Below are 22,953 nucleotides of genomic sequence, written 5' to 3'. Positions count from 1 at the left end.
AAATGGGATCTAATTAAACTTTAGGAATATAGATCATTCTACTATAAAGACACATGCACACATATGTTTATTGAAGCACTATTTACAATAGCAAAGGCATGGAACCAACCCAAATGCAGATCAATGAGACTGGATAAAGAGAATGTGGTACTATGCAGCCATAAAAAAGAATGAGATCATGTCCTTTGCAGGGACATGGATGAAATTGGAAGCCATCATCCTCAGCAAACTCACACATGAACAGAAAACCGAACAGTGCATGTTCTGACTCATAAGTGGGAGTTGAACAATGAGAACACATGGACACAGGGAGGGGAACAACAATACCAGGGCCTGTCGGGTGTTGGGAGGCAAGGGGAGGGAGAGCATTAGGACAAATACCTAGTGCATGCAGGACTTAAAACCTAGATGATGGGTTGATAGGTGCAGCAAACCACCATGGCACATGTATACCTATGTAACAAACCTGCACATTCTGCACATGTATCCTGGAACTTAAAGTAAAATACAAAAATAAAAAATAAAACTGATAGGGTTGATATGTTTTTTAAATGAGTCAAAGTATGTGTGAAAATAATTTTAAATAACATGACGTGATGCAAATATTAGTTTTTATTATGCTGTCAAGACATTTGCTATCAAATAAAGTTATCACTTATGACAGGAAAATATTTTAATGGATTTTTTTGAGTGGCAAGTTCATTACATTGAAGTAATAAATAACAGAGGACAATTTCAGAAATAACTTTTTAGCAGTTCAAATTTTCCCTGGAAATTTACTATTGTCCTGGGAATATTACATGGTTCAAAAGCTCAGCACTTCTGCATGGCATTTAATTAAAATGCAGCCTGAACGTGCTATGTGAAGAATTTTAAACAGTCTTGTTCAATATAAAATATGCTCAATGTCAGTATATTGTGTCTTTTTTTACTATTCATTTTCCTATCAGAATGCATTTGACAGTCAATCTGTGAAAAGATAGATTGGGATTGTGTAATTTTTATATGCTTCTTAACATTCTTTTTATTTTAATGATAAATTTATAATTACTGCCCATCCCATTTACAATGGTCTGGGAGGTAAGTACTTAAAAATATTTATAAAAATCATATTGCTAATCTCTATAAACTTGAGTTCTCAGGGGTCTAATAACATAAAATAGGATAAACTAATTTTAAAAACATGTTTCACAAGTAACACTCTTTAAAAGCCTCCATCTATGTATATAAAGTAAAATGGATAGATATAAATAATATTGTTTGTTAAGTATTCAGGATTTTCCAGATTGTCCATTATCCACATCAATCACTGCTATTAATAAAGTACACCAGATAACTTTACAACTCAACTGTTATCTATAGCTTCTTGTTTTTACACAACAATGTGGAAATTAGAATTTAAGAATCAGATGGTGACAAAGGCCATTTGGAGTTGCTAGGACTCCCCCGTAGGAGGGGTGAAACTAAGTTCATGGGTCCTCAGGTTTGTACAATTTCTTTTAGAAAAAAACATGAAAATTTAATCCAAATGTATGTAAGAAGATTAAAATTTATTTATGAAACCAGAGCAAGTGAAGCACCCTTAAAACTTCAACCTTGGAGTGAATCCTCAGAGCAAATCTACTTCTGCCTAGGCTGACTGAAAAGGGGGCTTCCTTTCCTGGAGGGCCTCTGCTTTCTCTCCGTCTGTCTTCTGCTTGCCTCTTGCCTTAGTGTAAAGAATCCAGATGGGCTATGCTAAAAAGAAAAAGAAATGTCATGTTCATGATCATAGAGCTGAAGAGTGTTCTTACTTGAAGAACCAGCTGTCCTGCTGAAACAAATGTTTCTAAGATTTCAGGCTATAGTTGGGCAACAGAGGCCAACTGAAAATTCACACCAACTGCGTGAGTAGAACTTGGATCCAAGAGACATTCCATTGTTTCATTCAGCACAGATAGGAGAATCTGGCAGCCCGTAGACTCACCACCAATTCTTGAGCTAGTTCCTTATATCACGTGAAAATGTGATGGTGCTGGAAAGATATCAAGGTGGCTGTTGGAAGCTTGCTGCATACATGCTTGTGGTCTCTGAGTGTTATCAAGCTGACCTTTTTAGGAAAATGATGTCTGGCTTGTTGGATGAATTAACTTGCACCCTAGCCGTGAAGCAAAGGAGCTTCAGAGCATTCGGGTGACAAATTGCACAGATAAGAGGGCATTTCTCTTCTATCTGAGTGACAGCGTGCTGAGTGGTGGTCTGATTTTGTGATAATGGCTGGGAAGCTCTAAATAGCAGGCTATTCTCCTTTGAAGCACATATGGCTGATTTAGATTGAAAAAATGACAGGTGTTATATAAGCAAAGGTGAGAGCTCGGTAATAACTTTAAAGCTAACAAATGTAGAATTTTGTTGCAAGTTGTGTTTTTTACATTTTCATGTATTTATTAAAAGTTCAAAGTATGGATGCTGACCCATTCAGTATGAAAAAAAGATTCTATTTTTGAAAAAAAAGGAGTTTAATATATTTTTGTTTTGATTTAATTTCATTCTTCTTCCCAAGTAATTCTGTCCTCCATAAATACCATTGACTAAAAGTGTCATGTCATTATCTCATCAAAATCACTCACCCGCACATGACTTGGGGCTATGCTGGGCATTGTATAAAGGAGGTGTCAGGCAGAATAAAATGACAAATTAAGCAAAGTTTGTCTTTCCACACCCTCCATCTTCCCCCTTAGCCTCATTCTTTATTTTTTTCTTCTGTTCTTTATACCCTTACCTGTCATTACCCTTCCCACCCCCATTATTTTTTGCTATAGTGTTAATTTATATGATATTTGTTCATTAAAGAGTAATCCCCATTCTCCAAAATGATACTTAGTAAAACTGGCAAAGCCTTTACGTGATAAAATAAAACTATACTGGTAGAATAACAGGCAGTAGGGTTTGAATTTGAGGAAAGGATTCCTTCCCTTAGTTTCATCTCAACAGGACCATGGGGCTAGCTTCCTATTTCACTGCCTAGTTAGACTAGCTCCATAGAAAGCCTTCTAGGAGGAAATAACCTGAGTAATAAAATAAACACGACATAGACAGAGGCAGCCAGGCTCCAAGTCAATTGAAGAATTAGACCTTCAGAGTAGGAAGGGTCATTAGAACTGGTTTTGTCAAACCCTGAATTTTCTTCATCTGGAAACTGAGCCATGGAAAAGATAAGTGCATTGCACATGTTCTTTCAGCTAGTATATTTGTACATTTGCTACAAGAATTCGGGTCTTGCAAAATTTCTAGTCCAGTACTACTTTTATCAACCATATTAACCCACCTCCAAAAAATATGCAAATCCAATAAAACATAAGTGGAACGATATGGTTAGGCTTTGTCTCCCCAGCCAAATCTCATCTTGAATTGTAATCCCCATAATCCCCACCTGTCAAGGGAGAAACCAGGTGGAGGTAATTGAATCATGGGGGCAGTTCCCCCCACGCTGTTCTCATGATAGTGAGTGAGTTCTCACCAGATCTGATGGTTTTATAAGGGGCTCTTCCCCCCTTCATTCGGCACTTCTCCTTCTAGCTGCTTTGTGAAGAAGGCGTCTTGCTTCCCCTTCACCTGCCACCATGATTGTATGTTTTCTGTGACCTTCCCCAGCCATGCTGAACTGTGAGTCAATTAAACCTATTTCCTTTATAAATTACCCAGTATCAGGCAGTTCTTTATAACAGTATGAAAATGAACTAATACATGGAGCATATCATAATGTTTTATTTTTACCGTGGAGTAGGAATTATGAGACAGGTGAGTCAGGTCTTATGAATGTATTGCAGGAAGGTGGAGAAAGAGAAGAGAAATGAGTAAACTTTTAAAACAGAGTAGGGTGTAACTTTGTTTTTGAGACGAATCTCTCTCTGTCCCCAGGCTGGAGTGCAGTGGTACTATCTCAGCTCACTGCAACCTCTGCCTCCTGGGTTCAAGCAGTTCTCCTGCCTCAGCCTCCTATGTAGCTGGGACTACAGGCGTACACCACCATGCCTGGCTAATTTTTGTATTTTTAGTAGAGACGGGGTTTCACCATATTGGTCAGGCTGGTCTCAAACTTCTAAACTCAGGTGATCCACCTGCTTCGGCCTCCCAAAGTGCTGAGACTACAGGCATGAGCCACTGCGCCCGGCGGGTGTTACTTCTCAAAACCGGGATGGGAAGTGTAGGGAGGAAATATGAGACCAAATACAGATGGAGGATGAATACTGTTTGTTCACCTTTCACTTAAATCCCAATCCTCTTCCCTTCCTTGGCCAACATAAGTCAGAGCCAAAGGGCATGTTGAATGCATACCTTTTTTATTTTACCATCAATTTTGACTTCAGGAAGAAATAGCCAATGACTTTTGAGGCACGTTTATGGGGATTTATTGGGGAAGGAGGAGTCTGATTGTACTTGGAGTTAGCGGGAAGACACGTGTCTGTAAGGTACTTTTAAAATGTGTCTTATTAGAGATGAATGCAGCGATCATAGCTGTTAACTCAGTAACTGTATTTGCCTGTAACAGCAGCTCATTAGTTGCAGCAGATGCTCTTGATTGTCCTTCCATATCTCCTAGTTTTTCAATGCATGCTAGCTGGACTTTCAATGATCAGTCCCTGCATTTCTTCTCCTGAGGGCTTTCTCTGACTGTTAAAGCCCAGTTTGCCTCCTATATGGTAAACAGATATGCCAGGGAATTAATGTTCCCTGGAAGCCTTCCTCAACCAATAAATGAGTTGGTATGTAAATACCCTAGCTCCTTTACCCCTGAGGCATGTGTTTTCCGTTGGTTTGTAGAGTTTCTTCACAGTGGTAGCTGGCTTGATAATGCACCCTTTATTGGCTGCTTTTTTCTGTTTCACTTCCCTAACTGCTTATTGATATTTCCTTTGCCTCTCAAATGAACCACTTGCACCCTAATCCTTGTCATAAGGTCTGTTATTGAGGGAACCCAAATGAAGACACCCAGATTGCTCACTATGTTAGCAATAGAGTCTCACAACAAACCTCAGGAGAGCCCACCTGTGTCAGGCATTCAATCGCAAGAAACGGCAAGCCAAACTTCAGTAACCTAATAGAATAGGGGATTATTTTTCCTCTATTACGAGAATTCCAGCGGCAGACAGTTGCTAAGGTAGGTTCAACTGCTCCATGATCCCACCAAGGAATCAGGGCCTTTCCATCTTCATCTTTACCTTTCATCCTTGGACTTTTTTCTCATGTCAGAAAACATCTGTTGTATCTCAGGAACCAGAGCCATATTCCAGGAAGAAAGAAGGGGAGAAAGTTAAAGCTTTCCTTTTTGCACAGCTTTGTCTTTTTAGTCAGGAAAAGAAGTCCTCTCCAGGTGTCTCCACCTGCAGTTGAACTAGGTCACCTGCTCATCATCAGACCAATTACATCCAAGAGGGATGAGATTAGAAAGCCTGGTTTATTTACCTCAGTCATGGTTCATCCCTGGTGAAGGTCCCTATCTGAACAAATTGGGATTCTGTTAGCTGGAAAGAAGAGGCAGAAATGGCTTGGGTCAGCAATAGAAAACATCTCATGCATCACGTCTAAGAAGTATATCATTGGTCAGCTCCATGGTAAATATTTCAGTTTCCTGTCTCCACATGACCTGTTTCCGACCAATGGCACACCAGCAGACGCATACTCTAAGACAAGGAAAATATAGAAGCAGAGAGGAGTAGCTTTAACGTGCCTTCCTTAAAAGTCTTTATTTTATCTTATTGAGTCATAGATATCTTTAGAAACTATGTTTCTGAATAAATCTAGCAAATAAAATTATTTCTGTAGCCTAAAATCTACAAGGCATACTAGTTAACTACTGTTTGTAAAGGGGGGTCTGCTCAGAGAAGAGCACTGTTTTTGCAGGTGTAAAAAGAGAACAGAATTCTAAACATAAAGCTATTTAGAGGATACTTGCTTAGTGAAATTGAAGGTCAATAGCATTCACAAGAACAAAATCTAGGTCTCTATTTAGTTACCATGAATATGTCCTTGCAAAGATATTGGTAAGAAGTCCCCTGGGAGAAAGCTGGCCTTCTAGAGTTAAACACTGTCTCCTGTGGAATGTTAAGCTTTAATCTTAAAACACTGCATGTTAATTGGTTGTCAGAGAAGAATGTATTGAAATTGGCATCTGAAAGCTCTGAAGAAATATAAAATGCACTTCTTTGAGGTAAGACAAGAGCCTCAAACTTTGCTTTTCTTTCCATTGGCCAAAGGAGAAATGAATAAATCAATGATTCTGTTAGAGCTCTAGTCTTAAGCTGTACAAGATGTATTTCTTAAACAAGAACAAAACATCCTTGTTCTAAGCAGAATCTACTCAGTCACGGGCTAGAACAGAAGACTTTTGTCAATCATATGGTAGAATGGAAGTGCCACTCCTGCTTTCCAGAGAGCCATGCAGAACAACTTAAATTAAGTGGAAATAGAAATGCAACCAAAGCCAGTTAACCTAAACTAGAATCTGTTATGCTCCATGAAACTTTATGAAGCAGATACAGTTAGTTCTGATAATCCAGTATTTTGTAGTTCAGAAATCCTTTTGATTCCTCTTGGAAAGTCAAAGGAATCCAGGAAAATGCTGTGTTCAGTTATGTGCCAGGCACTCTCTAGGGTGCTTCAGATGGATTAATTCTTCTTCTTTATTTATTTATTTATTATTATACATTAGGTCTTAGGGTACATGTGCACAGTGTGCAGGTTAGTTACACATGTATACATGTGCGATGCTGGTGCGCTGCACCCACTAACTCGTCATCTAGCATTAGGTATATCTCCCAATGCTATCCCTCCCCCCTCCCCCTACCCCACAACAGTCCCCAGAGTGTGATGTTCCCCTTCCTGTGTCCATGTGTTCTCATTGTTCAATTCCCACCTGTGAGTGAGAATATGCAGTGTTTGGTTTTTTGTTCTTGTGATAGTTTACTGAGAATGATTTCCAATTTCATCCATGTCCCTACAAAGGACATGAACTCATCATTTTTTATGGCTGCATAGTATTCCATGGTGTATATGTGCCACATTTTCTTAATCCAGTCTATCATTGTTGGACATTTGGGTTGGTTCCAAGTCTTTGCTATTGTGAATAATGCCGCAATAAACATATGTGTGCATGTGTCTTTATAGCAGCATGATTTATAGTCCTTTGGGTATATACCCAGTAATGGGATGGCTGGGTCAAATGGTATTTCTAGTTCTAGATCTCTGAGAAATCAACACACTGACTTCCACAATGGTTGAACTAGTTTACAGTCCCACCAACAGTGTAAAAGTGTTTCTATTTCTCCACATCCTCTCCAGCACCTGTTGTTTCCTGACTTTTTAATGATTGCCATTCTAACTGGTGTGAGATGGTATCTCATTGTGGTTTTGATTTGCATTTCTCTGATGGCCAGTGATGGTGAGCATTTTTTCACGTGTTTTTTGGCTGCATAAATGTCTTCTTTTGAGAAGTGTCTGTTCATGTCCCTCGCCCACTTTTTGATGGGGTTGTTTGTTTTTTTCTTGTAAATTTGTTGGAGTTCATTGTAGATTCTGGATATTAGCCCTTTGTCAGATGAGTAGGTTGTGAAAATTTTCTCCCATTTTGTAGGTTGCCTGTTCACTCTGATGGTAGTTTCTTTAGCTGTGCAGAAGCTCTTTAGTTTAATTAGATCCCATTTGTCAATTTTGGCTTTTGTTGCCATTGCTTTTGGTGTTTTAGACATGAAGTCCTTGCCCATGCCTATGTCCTGAATGGTAATGCCTAGGTTTTCTTCTAGTGTTTTTATGGTTTTAGGTCTAACGTTTAAGTCTTTAATCCCTCTTGAATTGATTTTTGTATAAGGTGTAAGGAAGGGATCCAGTTTCAGCTTTCTACATATGGCTAGCCAGTTTTCCCAGCACCGTTTATTAAATAGGGAATCCTTTCCCCATTGCTTGTTTTTCTCAGGTTTGTCAAAGATCAGATAGTTGTAGATATGTGGTGTTATTTCTGACGGCTCTGTTTTGTTCCATTGGTCTATATCTCTGTTTTGGTACCAGTACCATGCTGTTTTGGTTACTGTAGACTTGTAGTATAGTTTGAAGTCAGGTAGTGTGATGCCTCCAGCTTTGTTCTTTTGGCTTAGGATTGACTTGGCGATGCAGGCTCTTTTTTGGTTCCATATGAACTTTAAAGTAGTTTTTTCCAATTCTGTGGAGAAAGGCATTGGTAGCTTGATGGGGATGGCATTGAATCTATAAATTACCTTGGGCAGTATGGCCATTTTCACGATATTGATTCTTCCTACCTGTGAGCATGGAATGTTCTTCCATTTCTTTGTATCCTCTTTTATTTCCTTGAGCAGTGGTTTGTAGTTCTCCTTGAAGAGGTCCTTCACGTCCCTTGTAAGTTGGATTCCTAGGTATTTTATTCTCTTTGAAGCAATTGTGAATGGGAGTTCACTCATGATTTGGCTCTCTGTTTGTCTGTTGTTGGTGTATAAGAATGCTTGTGATTTTTGTACATTGATTTTGTATCCTGAGACTTTGCTGAAGTTGCTTATCAGCTTAAGGAGATTTTGGGCTGAGACAATGGGGTTTTCTAGATATACTATCATGTCGTCTGCAAACAGGGACAATTTGACTTCCTCTTTTCCTAATTGAATACCCATTATTTCCTTCTCCTGCCTAATTGCCCTGGCCAGAACTTCCAACACTATGTCAAATAGGAGTGGTGAGAGAGTGCATCCTTGTCTTGTGCCAGTTTTCAAAGGGAATGCTTCCAGTTTTTGCCCATTCAGTATGATATTAGCTGTGGGTTTGTCATAGATAGCTCTTATTATTTTGAGATACGTCCCATCAATACCTAATTTATTGAGAGTTTTTAGCATGAAGGGTTGTTGAATTTTGTCAAAGGCCTTTTCTGCATCTATTGAGATCATCATGTGGTTTTTGTCTTTGGTTCTGTTTATATGCTGGATTACATTTATTGATTTGTGTATATTGAACCAGCCTTGCATCCCAGGGATGAAGCCCACTTGATCATAATGGATAAGCTTTTTGATGTGCTGCTGGATTCTGTTTGCCAGTATTTTATTGAGGATTTTTGCATCAATGTTCATCAAGGATATTGGTCTAAAATTCTCTTTTTTGGTTGTGTCTCTGCCCAGCTTTGGTATCAGGATGATGCTGGCCTCATAAAATGAGTTAGGGAGGATTCCCTCTTTTTCTATTGATTGAAATAGTTTCAGAAGGAATGGTACCAGTTCCTCCTTGTACCTCTGGTAGAATTCGTCTGTGAATCCATCTGGTCCTGGACTCTTTTTGGTTGGTAAGCTATTGATTATTGCCACAATTTCAGCTCCTGTTATTGGTCTATTCAGAGATTCAACTTCTTCCTGGTTTAGTCTTGGGAGGGTGTATGTGTTGAGGAATTTATCCATTTCTTCTAGATTTTCTAGTTTATTTGCGTAGAGATGTTTGTAGTATTCTCTGATGGTAGTTTGTATTTCTGTGGGATCGGTGGTGATATCCCGTTTATCATTTTTTATTGCATCTATTTGATTCTTCTCTCTTTTTTTCTTTATTAGTCTTGCTAGCGGTCTATCAATTTTGTCGATCCTTTCAAAAAACCAGCTCCTGGATTCATTAATTTTTTGAAGGGTTTTTTGTGACTCTATTTCCTTCAGTTCTGCTCTGATTTTAGTTATTTCTTGCCTTCTGCTAGCTTTTGAATGTGTTTGCTCTTGCTTTTCTAGTTCTTTTAATTGTGATGTTAGGGTGTCAATTTTGGATCTTTCCTGCTTTCTCTTGTGGGCATTTAGTGCTATAAATTTCCCTCTACACACTGCTTTGAATGCATCCCAGAGATTCTGGTATGTTGTGTCTTGGTTCTCGTTGGTTTCAAAGAACATCTTTATTTCTGCCTTCATTTCGTTATGTACCCAGTAGTCATTCAGGAGCAGGTTGTTCAGTTTCCATGTAGTTGAGCGGTCTTGAGTGAGATTCTTAATCCTGAGTTCTAGCTTGATTGCACTGTGATCTGAGAGATAGTTTGTTATAATTTCTGTTCTTTTACATTTACTGAGGAGAGCTTTACTTCCAAGTATGTGGTCAATTTTGGAATAGGTGTGGTGTGGTGCTGAAAAAAATGTATATTCTGTTGATTTGGGGTGGAGAGTTCTGTAGATGTCTATTAGGTCCACTTGGTGCAGAGCTGAGTTCAATTCCTGGGTATCCTTGTTGATTTTCTGTAATTCTTAATTTTCAGAACAATACAATCCAGTACTGTGAGGGCTTTTCTTACCACCCCCATTGAACAGATGGGAAAAAGGGGGGACATAAAAGTTCAACCACATGCCCAAGATTGCATAGCAAATGGGTGGCAGAAACAGGATTCAGTCCCCCACCTTCTAATTCTGAAGGCAACATTTTCAACTACTTTCACTGCCTTAGAAATTATCTGATAAGTGTCTTAAGTTTGTTAACTGAGTTGGTATGTCATTAGCCCACAAATACATCAAGAATTTAAAGGAGAGAGATCCTTCAAAATATTAACTTGGCATAAAATTATCGTCTTTTTAAGAAACATTGTCATTTACTGAGCATAATAGTAATTGTGTTACTGCAGATGCAATAAATCTGCATATTTTATGAAATCAAATCTGTATTTCTTACTGCTTATATCTCTGAAATTTCTGAGACTTTAATGAAAATGACATTGATAAACCAAGCCCTGCAGATGCTCATGTTCTGTTTTCATTTTTTTTTGTTTACTATTCTATAGCTCTCAGATCTTACAACTATGTTCTGAGGAACACAGTCTAATCATCCAGTTTCATAAGACTTTGACATTAACTGCTGTTTTGTGTTAGAGATATTTTATTACATTAAAAAGTATTTAAAATTTTGGAATAATGTGCAATTTTGATATAGAATTATGGTGCACAGTAAAAGTTTACGCTATAAGTAAATTATACTAAAAATAGGACTTTATCTTCACCTCTTACAAAGATGAAGTTAAGATGTATCAATGGAGTAATGTCAATTAGTCTGAGATCTCAAAAAGGAAGGAGCGGGAGGAAGAGGAATAGGAAGAGAAAGAGGAAGAACTCTGGATGGATAATTGAATATTTTCAAGCAAGGGAAAATATGAATTCTGGCCTCCCCTTATAAAAATTATTTCTTAATAAAAGAGATAAAAAAGTGAAGTTCTTTTTTGATAACTTGATGTGTACTTTTCCCAATCTTTGGGTCTGACCCACCTCAATAAGAGTAAAAATATAAATTTCCTTATAAACAGAAGACAGGGTCTAATATCTAAATCTAGCAGTGGATTTAATAGGTGAATGATCCTGCCATTTAGCAAGTTCAAGAAGATAATGTTACAAATCAAATATTACAAAACTGAAATCACTATTTGTGAAGATGCCATGTAGATTTTGCCTAGTATAGAAATAATAATTCATTCAGTCAGTCAGTCCATCAGTCGCTAATTCAGTAGATATGTATTATCTATCATACCTTGAGTACTCTTTTAGGCACTAGTTAGGCAGCAATGAGTGAAACAAAGTACCCGCTCTCAGCTTACAATCAACTGGGGAGGAGACTGCTCATTGACGCATAAACAAGTAAACATGTGTGTCAGATGGTGATAAGTACAAGGAACAAAGAACAGCCGAGAAAGGAGTAGGGTGGTCAAAAAAGACATTTCTGATAAGGTGACAAAGAGAAAACAATTTCATTTGGTTTCTATGACGCACATTTTGTAAACAGTTCATCTTAGAGACTATATCAGGAAGTATCATTGTTTAAAGTTAAGAATTCTATGGGTGCTTCATTGAGATTTTATGTAGCCAAAGTGGTTGTCTACTTATATTTCTCTTCACATTTTTCTAGGTTAAAATTATGAACATGATATAGAACTTTATGGCTTTGATTTCTCATTTATCTCTAGCTTACTCAGTAAATGTTTTCTAAGGAGAACTTTGGCTTAATATATATACCCTAACTTAATTAATCTCCAAACACAGTTAAGAGACCCTCTGTCCAAGTGGTTGTCCTGATGTAGTTTATTTTCAAGCGAATCTCAACTCTACCCCTGGCTCAATTTTTGCTATTAAGCCCTGCCTTGATATACTAGTGCCTGTAAAAGTTACCATTTTTACATATTAAGGGATGCCTATATCAGCGGTATATGGTTATTGAGGAACTGAATGAAACAAAACACCCCCTGAAATCAGTCTCTTCCTCCTGCACATTTTTCTTTGGCCTTAGCCCTCACAATTATCTTCAGCTAAATTATACGTGTTTGGGTATGTATATCAAATTCATAATTAGAATATTCCAATTGGTTAATATTTTTACAAATGTAAAAATGAAATTTCATGAGATGTTTGAATAACAGAAGCATGAAAATTTGATATTGGGAAACTATACTGAATATAGTAATTATGTTTTTTCTTTCAGTTGTTTTGAATATAAGGACAGATTATAGAAACATGGCAGATAACCTAAGCGCTTCGTACTTTCCCTCTATCTCTAGTTCCATTTATCCACAGGATCAGAGTGACAGGTCTTGGGCTCTAGGTGATGCCCTTCATGAAGCAAGTGTGGATCTTTCTCCCTGAGCATCAGAGGAGTCTCTAAACCTTTACTGGGGAGCCCTAGGACAAGAATTAGAACCAGAGGGCCCTAAGGAATTTGTGTACCCCCAGAGGTAAAACTGGCACTGATACTATGAGTACATTTGTTTTTGCTAATCCCCAAGAGGTGCAAGGAAAACTAAGCAGGTGGGCTTGGCCTTTACTGTGTGAGGACACAGAGGGCAGAGAGGCTTCCTCCTGGCTCCCCTCTCTGTCCCTAAAGTTAGAAAATGCTTTGCCTTCCACAAGGTGAACCACAATCACTTATGCTACCAGAAATATCAGTCATATGCCTAAATGAGCCAAGAAAAGAAATGGCAAGAATATAGTGATGTGGTCCCATCATTCAGAGAAAGACCAAACCACAGAGGTAGGTGCCCAGAGAAAGAGCACTACTGCAGATCCCTGAGGAATCGGAGCAGAGAGTCCACCCCAGAGGTTTTCTGGAACTAAAAAAAAACATGATTTTCAAACAAAGAAACAAAAAAAAATAGGTGTATTGAAGAAAAGAATGGAGTCTGTTGATATCTGCATTAGTGACCATAAATGCCAAGTAAAAGAAATCCCTCAATGAATGAACAAAAATGTAGAGACAGATGCGATGAAGGAAACACATAGATGGGTGCAAAGACTTAGAGTGAGAATAGGTTTTCCACAAAGAGACAAATGTAAAAGATAAGCAAGAGACAATGATTTTACAGGTAACAGATGAAAATTTTCTAGACTAAACATAAACCTGAATTCGTAGTTTGAAAGGAGATACTACATTCCAAGCAAGTTTGGTAAGAAAAACAAAACTAAACAGCATACCTGGGCATATTATAGCAAAATTCTTGAGCCACAAGAAGGAAAAGAAAAATTTGTATGCTTGCAGAGAGATAAAGCAAGATACCCCCCAAAAGAAAAGAATCAAAGTTACCTGTGAGATAGCATATCATACAAGTTTAGAATAATGGCTTGGGTCACATAGTCTAGTTTTGATTTCACATTTTTCTATTTAATGCCTGTGTGTCTTGAGTAAGTTACTTAACTCTATTTCAGTTTACTTATATGTAAAATAGTGATTGTGATATCCATAATGTTTTGCGAGGATTAAATTAACTAGTAGTTGATACATGGCTTAGAACAGTGCCTGGTACGTAGTATCAATATATGTGGTAGCTATATATGTATATCTCAAAGCTGCAACTCAGAAGACAAGAAAATTGTCTACATCAAAAAGAACTAAACTCGGGAATCCTATACTCACCCATATGATATGGCTTCTCTGACCTGGTGACAGATATCTGTGGCTATGTAAGTGTTGGATTCAGGAAGCATATCACCCACATACCCCATCTGAGGAATTTTGAGTACTGCATCTTCCTCATCCTAAAGGATGATATGAAAGAGAAGAACCAGAGGTCTCTATCATAGCCTAGGTGAGGGAGCCTAGGCCCCAAGCTTTCCGCAGTCCCTGAGATCAGAGTCCCTCAGATCACAGATCAAATATAAGCTTACTGAAGAACATTTGGAATTGGCTCCAGATATCGAGAACCCCTCGATATCTAGAGCCAGTTCCCAGAGCTGCAGCAAAAACCATCACTACAAATACAAACTCTTGATGGCATCATCCAGGGAAATAATAGACGTAGAAAAATAGGTGTGTGTGTGTGTGTGTGTCATCCCCCTCAACCCTGGGTGTCTACAAAAGTGTCTAGAAGTAAAATCATTCCAATTACAATGAGCACACCACACCAAATCTTGATTACTGAAAGCTATTCCCCATTAAGAGAAAGTTGGGCTCCTTGGAACAATACGTGATTTCAGGGCTGATTTTAATATGGAACAGAGTATAAGATGAATCAGAAAAAGCTGAACACGAGTTTTCCCAAAACAAGAGACATGTTGAAAGAATGTAGGAGGTAGCCTAAAGGGGAGAGAAGTTCCTAGGTCAGATCCTGAATCTCTCTCAGGGAGGAAAATTCCTCTCATTTGTTCTCTGTGGAGCCTGGCTCCATTTTATGAAAAATCTTTCTTGTATTTTTCCTGGCCTTCTGAAGTGGGCATTGGGAAGGATACTCTCTATAGGATCTGCAGTGCTTTCACTGTCTATATTTTCCCTATGGAAGTTTGAGGTCCCATGGGTTTTAAGACTCAAATAATCAACATATTATGATATGGTTTGGCTGTGTCCCCACTCAAATATCTTGAACTGTAGTTCCCATAATTCTCATGTCATTGGAAGGGACCCTGTGGGAAGTAATTGAATCATGGGAGCAGGTTTTCCTGGGCTGTTCTCATGACAGTGAATAAATATCATGAGATCTGACAGTTTTATAAAGAGCAGTTCCCCTGCACACACTCTTGCCTGCAGCCATGTAAGATGTGCTTTTGCTACTCCTTCACCTTCTGCCATGATTGTGAGACCTCCCCAGCTATATGGAACTGTGGGTCCATTAAATCTTTTTCTTTATAAATTACCGTCTCAGGTATGTCTTTATTAGAAGTGTGAGAACAGACTAGTTCATATTTTACTGATGTCTTTGGCAGTTAATGTCCCTCAGAAATACAGGAGGCTTTTAATCTGTTTTCAGTCAGTCCCATGTACCAATAATCACATCTCAAATTATCTGCTAAAGGTAGATTCACATGTCTGCTTTTTCTGTTTCCTTTCCCTGTGTCCCTGTATTTCAACTTTACAGTAGCTGCTTTGGAGGCATTTGAAAGAACAGGCTTGGGTGGGACTGAAATAGCCTTATGCTGGTTTTTGCCATGGGACTGAATCATTTGATTCAACTGAGAAATTGTAATAGGCCTCTTAAGATTTTAGTTTTCAGTCTTTTCTCCTCTCAGATTCTAGGAGTTAGCTTTTCCCTCCTTGTGAAGTCACATATGTCCAACTGTGATTTCAAATGAGCCAATTTTTGCTGATTTGCTGAAGGTCTTTTTTTGTTTATTTTGTAATATCTTGCTAAAAGTAGCAAGAAAAATACCCTACATTAATACTCTTTTCAACCACTTTTCTTAAAGCCACATGCTCAGTAGACATATAGTCTGCCTGAATTATGATACATGGCAAGTTTACCAAATATTTTGTCTCGGTATAATACTAGTTTCCATTTTTTTTCCAGCTTGTGTTATCCATTTTCTCATTGAATACACTTGACCTTTAATCCAACATAGTATTTTTAATTGTAGTGATGCTCTATAAGGTATATCTTTTTGTATTAATTAGGATAGCACTAACTGCCGTAACACATCAACCCTAACCTGTTATTTCTACCTAACGTAATGGTCCAAAATGTGTCCCGGTTGCTAGGCAGCTTTCCTTTACACACTAATTTAGGGCACTCCTTTTTCTTAAGCCTCTACATCTTTGACGTTCTCACCTCTAACCAATGGATGTGAAATGAGAGTATGAAACTTTTAAGTGACACATTACTTCAACTCACATCCCATTGGTGAGTAGTAATGTAACCTCTGAGTGGCAACTCCACACTGGAAGAGGAAGCACAAACTGTAATGTGAATAGCTGGCTTTATCTACCACTGCTGACAACAAATACTACACAAGCTTTTGATTAAACTTAGACAATTAGCTGCATGAAACCTGACTCACGTCTGCTTTTGTTCCTTATGTTGATCAAATTCACATTTTTTTCTGTGTAATGAAGTCAAATCCCTAATGTAAAAATTAACATTTTTTTAAGTGTAAGACTTTGCTTCTGTTAAACTTCGTCATGGCAGTAGCATCCTTATTACTATGGAAATAGTTTAAGGAGTATATTTTGTTGACTGAAATTTCATGATGGAAACTAGGAATAATGCCATTGGTGTTTAGATGTGCTTTTTAGGATTCCCTCTACTTTATTATTCTGTTGTGCCACTTCGGAACAATTTGTTTTCTGTGCTCTCGATATTAAGAAAATCATGCCACTCCCACATTTCTCAGAGAAGAAGTATAATAGTGGGTAGGTGTGTTACAGGTTGAACTGTGTCCACACTGTTGAAGTCCTACCCCCAGTACCACAGAATGTTACCTTATTTGGAAATAGAATCATTTCAGTTGTAATCAGTTAAGATGAGGTCATTAAAGTAGGCTCTGATCCAATGTGACTGGTGTCCTTATGGGGAAGATAATGTGAAGACAGATACACAGGAAAAAGGCCATGTGATTACAGGCAGCGCTTTGAAAGACACAGCTGCAAGCCAAAGAACGCCCATCATCGATGACCACCACCAGAAGCTAGGAAGAGGCAAAGAAAGCTTCTACTTAGAGTCTCAGGGAGAAACAGTTTGATTGTAAACTTCTAGCCTCCAGACTGTGAGAGAATAAATTTCTGTTTTTGTAAGCCACCCATTTGTGGTACTTTATCACTGCCGCCCTAAGAAGCCAGCACAAGGTGCAAGAGTTGAGGATTAAGCAGATCTTGGGTTGAGGATCACCTCTGGAAGCTGCCATCTGTGAGGTCCTGGGTGGGTCGTTTTATCTCTCAGAGCCTGTTTCTTCAACTGTAAAATGGGAGAAAATAATTTTCATCTTTCAGGACTGTTAGGATTTAAAACTTTACAATTTTTAGCACAAGTCTTGACAAACTGTAAGTGCTTGGTTAAGGGAAACTATTGCAGTGTATTGGTTGTTTGAGTATTGAGTGGCATAAGAATCGAATATTTTTCCAGATATCACTGCTACAGCTTTGGACCTAACGAAGTGTTTTTTTCAGGAGAGTATATTTTTGTACTCCCTCTTCCAGGTATCTCTGTATACTACCATTCAGACTATGACTCCATGCTCAGACAAAACGATTTATTTAGCTTTGGCCTTAGAGCAAGAAAACTCTCCTATGAGCAAGGATCGAGAAGGATACAATAATGTGTTTAATTCATTGATTTAAGAAATGTTTACTGAACACTTAAGTTGCAGTAGTGCCTGGCACTATGCCAAGCCCAGGCGATGCAACAGGGACTGAGGTCCATTCCTTTTACAGCTAATTTACAGGCAGGGCTTAGTGATGAGTCTCTTGAGGACAGTCCAGTCAGTGCTCAGGAAACGTGCAGCAGTAGTCTCTGCACCAGCCTCGGGAGCCAGGAAAGGCTTCCTGGAGAAGACGCACCCTCAGCAGAGCTGTAGGTCTAAGCTACTAATTACCCAGCAGAATGAGGATGTTGTGGGGCATAGGTGCTTCCAGCATGGGGGGCAAACCAGACACGAAGGCCCTGTAACGGGTCAGCTTCCGGCTGAGCTCTCAGCAAAGGGTGGTTCAGTGGCTCTATCAGAACGTTCTTGTTTATTTTGGGTAATTCCCCTAGACTTAAAAACTTTAATGCATCTAAGGCAACTGAGTGTTCTTTACAATCTTGCCACTTATTCTGATTTTTGATTTGCTCCAAAAAATGCTTTTACTGTAATTTTTCAGTTGAATAATCATCCTTCTGAACAAAACAGAAAATAACAAAAAAGTAAAATACATCAAAACAAAACCACTGTCCAGTCCTTTTGTCTCCACCACATTATTTGTTAATACATTGTGATCTCTTCTTTCTGGTTATCTTAATAACCTAAAATAATAGCGGGTTATTTTTCTCCTGTCACAAGAATTCCAGCAGCATGCAGTTGGTGGAGTTGCCCTTATCCCACTATAGCTGGTTCCACTTTTTATGAGAGAAACTAAAGTTTCATTGTGCCAAGCCACTGTATTTCAGGATTTATCTGTTCCAGAACCTTAACTAACAGGCTTTATAGGCACCCCTTCCCCTTGGCAGGTTTCCAAGCATGAAGCGGACCCAGCCCAGGGAAAGAGAAAAGGTTTAAATTGGGTGAGAGTTTGAAATTTTCATATTATGCTGATTGAATGTGTATGTGTGTGTTGAAAAATGAGATTTCTTAGAGCAACCAAGATTTCATCAAGGGGTGGGGAAGAGCAAGTTGAGAGATTACTTAAGAAATATAAAGTTGCTTTCTGTTTGCATCTTACCAACTTCAGCAATTTAATAAACTAGTTACAGTTTACATATGTTTCTTTGATTCAGCAGAAGTAACTATATTGATAGTTCAGTGTGTGCTAACAAATTTTTTTTTTGCTAGGCAACTTAAAGAATGCCATGTGTCTTAGTCCACTGGGGCTGAATTACAAAATACCATAAACTGGGTGGCATATGAACAACAAACATGTATTTCTCATAGTTCTGAAGACTGGGAAATCCAAGGTCAAGGCACCAGCAGATGTGGTGTCTGGGGAGGGCTCATTTCCTGGTTCATTGCTGGTGCCTTCTCCCTTTGTCCTCACATGGTTGAAGAGACAGGGCAGTTCTCTGGGGCTTCTGTTATAAGGGCACTAATCCCATTCACAAAGTCTCCAGCCTTATGATCTAACCATTTCCCAATGGCTTCCCACCTTTGAACACAATCACATTGGTGATTAATTTTCCACATGTAAATTTGGGGAGGACACAAACATTCAGATTAGAGTACCATGTTTAATTTGTTTTCCACTTGACCCTGCAGAGATACACCTATGTGAATAAATTAGCACTGCTTCATTCTGTGCTATTAGCCTACCATCTTATTTTACTATATCAAGGGATGGAAACATTAGATATAAACTTAGTTTGGAGGTTTTCATAAAAACTTACCAGCCTCCTTCTCCTTCCTCCCTACCACCCCAAGCCTGGTACTCACATTGCTACCTTCTAGCTCCAGTTGAAACAAGTGTTTTCCTGTTTGTTAGCTTCTGAGCAAGTTGTCTTGTTTTAACACACAGTCCATGCTCTTTTGGTTCTTCCCCAACCCCTCATCTCATCAGGAAGGCAGTCCCAAGGTCATGCCTCAGTCTAATTTTGTGGTCCCACCTGCTCAGAATGGAAGTTAAGACAATGACAGCAAGAGAACAAACTAGAACAGGTTCTGACCACTCATGCCAAAACAAAAAAGAGAGCAAAATAACTATAATTCATGAAAGTGAAATAATAGAATGCCAAAATGGCAAAGGTCAAAATAGAAGCCAACATTTTGTGAGTCTGTTTTACTGTCAATATTTTTATACCACAGAAACACCTTCATATGAAGTCAGATGTCATTTTGTACACAGTAGATTATCCACTAGTCTTTTGTCCACTAATAAAACTATTTTAAAAATCTAAGTTTATTGGATTAATCATAATATATTACACTTATTGAGTATTTATTATGTGCCAGGTATCATTCGAAGCCCTATGTATATTCTGCTTTATTTAATCCTTACAACACACACTGTATGCAAGGACTCCCCTCATATCCATTTCACAGAAAAGAAGCTGAGGAATAGCCTAGAGAAGAAGCTGAGGAATAGCCTAGAGAAGATAAGAAAATTGTTCCAAGTCACACTGCTAAGAAGTGATAGATAGTATCTTCACTTACATCCAGGCAGACTGGCTTGCAAGCCTGCACTATCCATCCTGGTATTAACTACTACTGGTGGCTGAGCCTTCACAGGGAGCTAGACTCATGACCAGGCACTTCACCTGGATCATTTAATTTAACCCTTACAACAACCTTCAAGATAACATTAACAATTCACAATTGAAGGTACAAAGGCTCAGTAAGATTAAGAAACTTGCCAAATTTATATTTATAATCTGATCTCCAAAACAGCCTTTGTTGTTGTTGTTGTTTTTGAGATGGAGTCTCGTTCTGTTGCCTAGACTAGAGTGAAGTGGCAGGATCTAATCTCACCCCAACCTCTGCCCTCTGGGTTCAAGTAATTCTCCTGCCTCAGCCTCCTGAGTAGCTGAGACTACAGGCACACACCACCAAGACCAGCTAATTTTCATATCTTTGGTAGAGACGGGGTTTCACTATATTGTCCAGGCTGATGTTGAACTCCTGACCTCAGGTGATCTGCCTGCCTCAGCCTCCCAAAGTTGTGGAATTACAGGCGTGAGCCACTGCACCCGGTCCAAAACACTCTTAACCTTACGGTGACCATATAATCTATTGTCTAAAGTCCAGGATACTTTAAAGAGTGAAAGGCATTATTAATGATACTGGGAGAGTAGTCACAAATCAGCACTCTCCCAGGCATGCTGGAATTCATGACCACCCTCCACTATACTGGACCTGACTAGCTGATGACATTCTGCCTCAAATCTGTGGAAAGTTCTTCACATGACAGAAGATGTAAGTGTTCCACCAGGGTTTTCTGAATTGGCATTATCCTTCTCCCTTCTATTTGTATCCTCTGCCAGGCCCCTTTGCAAACCCCGATAGACTAACTTCCTCTTCTCTATTTCAAGTCTTTTTGGGGGGGGGAAAAAAGACTACAATTAGATCTTATAAATGTATTTTCCTTGAGTGTGAAATGATGGTTTATTGGAACCTTGGAGAAAATAACATCCTTTCATCTAAGAGCAGAGCTGAACAAAATGGGAGAACACAGCAAGGACTAATAATTTAAAGAGAAATTTATAGGTCTACTGATCTAATGACTAAGAATAATTTGCTGTTTGCATCTTAAGGGGTAAAGAAATTGTACTCAAAACCAGCTGTGCATGGCAATCTCCTCTAGCATTAAGAACAATTAAGATGCCCAACTCTCATTTCAGACTTATGGCATCAGAATCTTAGAATGGTAAACCCTTCAGGGTTTCTATCTTTTTAGAGCCACACCAGTGGTTCTGATTCATTGCCAGGGAGAATGAATCCATATTAAATCCTCCTGACCCTAACAGGCTGTTCTTGCAGCAACAAGGAACATGTATATTGATCTTGATACCGTGCGTGGACATGATATTGATGCCAATATCTTGTATGTGCCATAGTTAACAAACAATCCATCCTGGGTTTTCTTCAACATATATCAGGAACTTTTTTGGTTGTTTTTCTAATCTAAAATGATGAAATCTTATCCCTCAGACCTATTTAAATATTTACAATCTCTTTCATGGTTTCTTTTACTTATTCTCTAACTCCTCTTCTTTCCCTGCAGCTTCTAGTACATTTGTACATACATACAAACATATACACATATCTATATCAAGTTTCAGAAGAATTCAGGTAAATATATATATAATTTCAATTTAGGTAAATATATATAATCTCAAAATATCAGGTAATATACACATTATTTGAATTACCTCAAGATATATTTTACCTGAATTGTTTTGATATTTTAAAATCTCCCCTTTTCTTTTTCATTAAAAATGTCATTCTGTGTTGACTTATTTTCAGGATTATGAGACTTCTTAAAGCCGTCCTTGATTTTTATTTAAACTGTAGACAATATATGATAAATAATTTTGAAGAAATCCCATGAATTTTTAAGCCTTTATCTTATTTCCCAGATTCTTTTTTTCCAACACATTATGAAAATTTTAAAACATACAGCATAGTTGAAAGAATTTTAGAGTAAACATTAATGTACCCACCATCTCAATCCTGCTATGAACATTTTACTTTGCTTGCACTACCACATACCTGTGCACCTGTCATTCCCCCATCAATCTATAATCCATCCTATTTGATGCATTTCATAGTATATTTATGGCTGGGCATGGTGGCTCAGCCCTGTAATCCCAGCACTTTGGGAGGTCGAGGTGGGCAGATCACTTGAGGTCAGGAGTTTGAGACCAGCCTTGCCAACATGGTGAAACCCCATCTGTACTAAAAATACAAAAATAGCTGGGCATGGTGGCATGTGCTTGTAATTCTAGCTACTCTGGAGGCTGAGGCGGGAGAATCTCTTGAACCCAGGAGGCGGAGGTTGCAGTGAGCTGAGATGGCACCACTGCACTTCAGCCTAGGTGACAGAGCAGGACTGTCTCAAAAAGTATATTTATATGCTGATTTGATAAATTTTATGGCTATTTCTAACCTTGATGGTGACAAAATACTTCAACTGTATATTGTCATTCAACCAAGCAAGTTTTCATTCAAAATAACTCCATGGTAAAAGACAGCACAGGTCAGATTCCATTCTCAGGAAATAAAACATATTATCTTTTGCTGGTAAGAGGATTTAAAGGTTGCTATTAAATCTCTATATAATGTAATGTATGTTTTTATTTTAATATTTAATTGTATTACACAATTTGAAAATATTAACCTTTTGACCAAAAAATAATTAATAAAATGTTACTATTTGTCCAGTATTAAGAAAAGGCAGCAGTTGAAGGTAGGACTGTTAAGTATGAACATGCATCTGATTTTTGTCCTTCTACCCTCAAATATGGTTTATAACATTATAGTATGTCCTAGATGCAGGTAGTATGCATATCTGGAAGAAACAAGAAGAATGAATGATATCTCTGTTCTGGAGTATTCAGAAAAGTAAAGGATACAAATTGATTTTGAGTTAAAATTTTATTTACTT

General features: G+C 38.3%; 1 long non-coding RNA gene across 1 annotated transcript in view; it reads right to left on the bottom strand.

The window, feature by feature from the left end:
* Positions 1 to 1,529: 1,529 nt before the first annotated feature.
* LOC134759466 (uncharacterized) overlaps positions 1,530 to 22,953 on the bottom strand; it is a 41,780-nt gene continuing 20,356 nt past the window's right edge. The window contains exon 3 of the long non-coding RNA XR_010135689.1: positions 1,530 to 1,737. This is a non-coding gene — a long non-coding RNA (uncharacterized LOC134759466). The remainder of the gene's footprint in view (positions 1,738 to 22,953) is intronic.

The sequence above is a fragment of the Pongo abelii genome, chromosome 10 (assembly GCF_028885655.2).
Source record: "Pongo abelii isolate AG06213 chromosome 10, NHGRI_mPonAbe1-v2.0_pri, whole genome shotgun sequence".
Taxonomy (NCBI): domain Eukaryota; kingdom Metazoa; phylum Chordata; class Mammalia; order Primates; family Hominidae; genus Pongo; species Pongo abelii.
This window is presented reverse-complemented; position numbering and strand designations above follow the sequence as displayed.